The sequence below is a fragment of the Harmonia axyridis genome, chromosome 1, assembly GCF_914767665.1.
Source record: "Harmonia axyridis chromosome 1, icHarAxyr1.1, whole genome shotgun sequence".
Taxonomy (NCBI): Eukaryota; Metazoa; Arthropoda; class Insecta; order Coleoptera; family Coccinellidae; genus Harmonia; species Harmonia axyridis.
Window position 1 is genome coordinate 72,158,110 of NC_059501.1, and position 5,591 is coordinate 72,163,700.

Here is a 5,591-nt window from a genome sequence, read left to right on the forward strand (position 1 = left end):
ACTTTGGCGGCTCTGAGATATGAAGTACAGGTAGCTTGGGATAGTATCCCTCAAGAAGAAATAGACCATCTATTGCATCAATGCCGAGAAGTGTTGGAGTGTTTAAAGATAATCACCGTGGACAAACTCATTGAAAAAAATTTTAAACCCTTCTTTTTTCTCTCCAAATTTCAATCATTTACCCATTGTGATACTATCTCTGTTTTACAAAAAACGAAAAAAAATTAAAATTCAAACAGCTCCTTCTGGGTGTTGCAGTTTCTTCGTCAGTCAGTATAATAGAGTATTCAACCACGTAAATAAGCGATTCCATATAACAGATCTGATTTCATACATCATCCTCAAGAAATATACAACTTCTTATAGACCTTCGTCAGTTAGTTAATCCGAGAAATAGCAAATAATTTGAGAACTGCTCAAGATTCAGGAAGTGCACACCAAATAAACGTATGCATCAAGAAATACCTCTAAATAATCAATAAAATACAAGTTGTTTCACCCAATTTGAAAAAGTTGAGAGTAATTCCGATGAAATTAGAATCCTGTATTTCTGAAAAATATTCGCAATCTACGTCTGCTTAGGTCAGCTCAATGTATGGAAGATCGAAAATGTTAATCTTATATTCTTCTTCAACAATACCAGTTGACTTTCAGCTTTCAATTATTTGTATGTTAAAAGTACCTCAACTCTTCACTTGAATATGCTAGAAACGTTATAAAAAATGTCTAAAATTGTAACCTGTGCAACATTCTAGGTCGGGCAAGCATAAAAAGTTGATTTAATATAAGTTAAGGCCTATTTATGTATAATCCGAAACTAGCAAAAAATAGGTAGAAAATAATCCTCCTCCTCCTCAATTTCACAATTTCAAAATGAATCATTTCCAAATATAAAATTTTCTCGAAGAACAAACCAAAGTTCATCATTGAAGAAATTAAACCCATACTCCATAAGCCTATATAAGACCAAACTCATTTCCCTGAAAATCACACCAATTAAAATTAGGGTTCCTACCCTCGAGGTCCTGTGGCCAAGGCATAATTCATTCTAATTAATGGAGGAAAGCGAGCGGGTTTTTCACCATTTTCACGTAGGTGCAGACCCAATCAATTATGGAGTTAATCTGAATATATATCCTGCGAATATACGGCAGGAAAGGCGTCGAATGCCATTAAATTTTCAAACTGTCTGATATTCCGATGCGAAAAACCTTTATCTTCAATTCCAAGCGACGTTTGGCCTATTAACACTTCCCCCCCTTCTACCTACCAGCCCTAGATACCGAAGGGGTTGGCCGTCACATTTCCATAAACAGGGGAATGTACTTAAATGGGACCTTAATTGAAAGATATATCAGGAACTCCTATACGGTGACAATAACGATAAATGATGTGACATCGGAGTTTCGTGCTGTAAAGTGGATTTAAGTGAATTTTGGGATAACGTACGGTGATATTATTCATTTTAGATGAGGTGAGTACAAAAATTCCAGAGTGCAATGACTTGGCGATAGAATGACTTTTCGTGTGCTCGTTCATATTCATACGTCTATTACAGCCTTTTGGGTACCGTAGAACTGTATATACATATGAGATGAGATTTTTTAGAAAGTTATTGTTGCGGGTTATTTTAAAAAGGAGTTCTGATGATACGAGCCACTTGAAATTTGGTATTGACAGACGAATGGTTATTTTATATATTTTTTATGGACTCAATTTCAACCCCCTCGGATTCATTGGATATCTATTTCTATTCTCTTTGACTTTTTCTTGGTTCTATTGAAAGGATTAACACAAGATCATGTATAACGCTTGGAATTGTTAATTCAGAACATCTACACGAAATATGTCAACTCACTCAAATATGTCAGTGAAATATCAGCTTTTTTACGTAAATTTTATTATTATATACATTTTTGGTGTCTGGGTCAAGCAACTCTTAAAGAGATTTTCAGTAAGAATGACAATTTGAAATCCTTATAAAGGAAACACTTTTTGATATGTTTTGAGATTTCTCATGTAATTTTATACAATAGGTTATTCCACACATCTCAACAATCCATTTATTGAAAATCAAATAAAAAAAAATCAATGTTGTACTTACTATTGATAAAATACAGTTTATTTATGAGAAAAAGTAATGAAATATTGAGTTGACAAAATTCACTACTTACGGAGAAGTCGAAGTGGTTATATGAATGATCTTATTTCCATCAATAATGTAATTTTTCAAATGAAAAATTGTGTCTCAATGAATAATTCATGTTTTTGTTTCTGTCATAAATTGATATTGAAAACCTCTTTATTTTGAATCCACCGTTTTGGTCAATGAAATGCTCTATGCAGTTGGCAGAAATTTTGAGTTTCATTGACTGGATAATTTCGTAAGCCTGTCAAATTAATTGAGAAACAAACCATTTGTTCTGAGTTTGTTTTAGTCTATAGACAAGCCAGAGCTATTCTAATAAATAGTTCAAATAGTTGAGATATATGTAAAAAATCCTTCAGTTGTCGTCATAATTTACGTCCAATAAAAATATTCCATCCAGGTGAGAGAATTTTTTAGAAATAACACAAAAATTGTAGCTGAAACCGGTGAATAGGTTTCAGATCAAGTTTCTTTGTTATACCAGTGCAATGATAATAATAAAGATCATTTGCTGGCTGAAAATGAGGACGTAAAAATTGACACCTATAATGTGACAACCTTTGAAGTGTTGAATGTGATAATAAAATGCTAGTTCCAGTTTTGTCTACCTTGAATGCTCTTCTCAGAGATAAGAGGGAATTTGAAGATCCGTTTATGAAAATAATATACCTCACAACAAAAAAATTATAAAATCGTTATCTGTGAAAGAATTAATTTCTGTGAAATTAAAATTTTCGTTTTATTCTCCAAAAATTTTTTTATAACCTCAAAAGTAATGAGTGAAAATCAAACATTCACCAGAATATTGGAAGGAATTATTCTTGTGAGATTTCAAGTGAAGGTTCTTTTTCATATCAACCCAAAACGCAGTTTTTCATTATGAAATATGTCCTAATAAATGATATCTAAACATTTTGTACGTCAAACTGACCATAAGTTCAGATTCATGTTTCATTAAATACCTTTCATAAAGATTATTATACCCTGCGTCCGTTAAGTATGGAACAAATTCATTTTTAGCTAAACAGACCATTTTAAGAAATTATCCTGAAACACGTCGATTTTTTATTTTGATTTACCGTATTTTGGAATAATAATCTAATATACACAGTGAATTACTTTCGAGTAATGACGTCACCATAATTTTTTTCAAATGGAATACCCCCATTTTGTCCCAATTTTCCCATTGCACTCGCTGAGCTGATTCCAAAAATGTATCACATGTTGATTCCAATTGGTACAGGGTGGACAAAAATACAATAGTTTTGTGTGTGCTCGTTAAGAAACGCGTAACATTCTTTATTAGTTAAATTAATGATATTATCAAAAATACTTATTGTTAAGCGGCAATAAACAAATAATAATAATGACACTAACTAGACGACTATGTTTTTTTAAATTGAAAAGAAATAATTTCTTTCATATTGTGTCTGCTAGACCACTAGTACCAAACATGTTTGAGAAGAGCTCATTTTTATTAATCTAAAAATGTAACAAACTACAGGGTGTAACATTCAAACCAATTGCCGCTAGACAATAAGTATTTTTGATAATATTGTTTATTTAACTAATAAAGAATGTTACACTTTACTTTATGAGCACACACAAAACTATTTTATTTTTGTCCACCCTGTACCAAATGGAATCAACATGTGATACATTTTTGGAATGAGCTGAGCTAGAGTAATCATAAAATTGAGACAAAATGGGGTGTTCCATTTAAAAAAAATGACGGTGCCGTCATTACTCGAAAGTAATTCGCCCTGTATATCAGATTATTATTTTAAAATACGATAAATTAAAATAAAAAATCGACGTGTTTCAGGATTATTTCTTAAAATAGTCTGCTTAGCTAAAAATGAATTTGTTCCATACTTTACGGACATAGTGTATAGACCACCACTAAATCTTCAAAGTACGAGGTGAACAAGTTTCAAATTTGGCGCCAATTGCTCACAGTGGATTAAAAATAGTATAGTTGATTGACCCTGACACCAGTAAATTAACTCCAACTACCCTTCCACAATCTTAAACAATGTTAATGCTATTACACATTCCTCACAAAACACCAAGGGTCAACCAAAATTACTCTTCTACTACAACCTTAATCCACGATGTTCCCACCCTCTAACTCCCAATACCGGGTGTAATGTTTGCCCGATCTAAAACTCAAACAATCGTTCCTCCACATCGACCACCCTACGTAACTCATTAAATTTGAAATCGACCTTATTCTTTGGATCGTTGGTCCCATTCTTGTACCGATGGCAGCATCGCAGTGATTAATGTTTACCCAATATTTATTTATAAAGTCTTCTGCTTCGTTTCATTTTAATCTTTCCATTCCGGACCTAAACAAACACTTGTCCCCGATAATGGCCTTACACTGCGTCGACAATCATCATTCGAATTATTTGTCCAAGATCGCATATTGCACCCTGGTCAGAAGGGGTGAGCTTATGTGCTGACGTGGCACCCCTTTGGCGTTGTGAGTTCTTTCTGTGCTCGAGGTGAAAATCGGTGGTTTGAAATTGATTGTTGTGAAATTTTAATCGGTTTCAGTTTTGGTGGAGGAAAATTTTTTTCGTTGAATAATTCCATTGAAAAATTTCAGCTACATACTGCCGAATCAAAATAAGGAAAAGTGTGGATATTTTGAGCACCAAAAAGACTCAATAGCTTCTGATTCCGTCAGAGTCTCCTCATTTTTTCGATTTTCTTCTTGAATTTATCATTATTTCGAAGATACTCTCAACACGAAATTCTGGAAAAGGCTCTTATTATTAATTTTTACTCGGTTGGATCAGTTGTCACTGAAACAATAGTTGTTTCGATATTCTGCCCAAATTTCCCAAAAGACTCAATAGCTTTTGAATTCACTTCAGTGATCTCCTCATTTTTTTTTTCAATTTCCTTTTTGAATTGATTATTATTCTGTTGGGGTTATCAACACGAAATTTTGAATAAATCTCTTATTGTTAATTTCAATTTGCCTGGATCTATTGTCACTGAAATAACAGGTTTTTCGATTTGTTCTGCTTGAAGTTTCTATGGTTTTGATGAAGCTTTTGACATGAAGTTTTCTCAAAATTGATATGCTTATTTTTCATATACATGGAAAATCCCAAACCAATCGGATTTGTAGGGACAAAATTCTGAGTATCTCTTTTCTATGGTATGATCAGCTTGAAATTTTGCACTAAGCAAATCTCACAGTAATACGCAAAATGTCAACTTTTTTCTTGAATATTATAATATGGATCTGGTTAAATGATCAATACGAAATTTGGCACACGGCTTGGTATTCTTACTTTACATCTAAATGTTAATTTTCATCTCGATCGAATAGCAGGGGGTTCTGAACCAAGTTTAGAGTCAGAGTGATCAACAAAACTGCAGAAGACTCGAAAAAACGCTTCAGAGTTATATAAAAAAACATTTA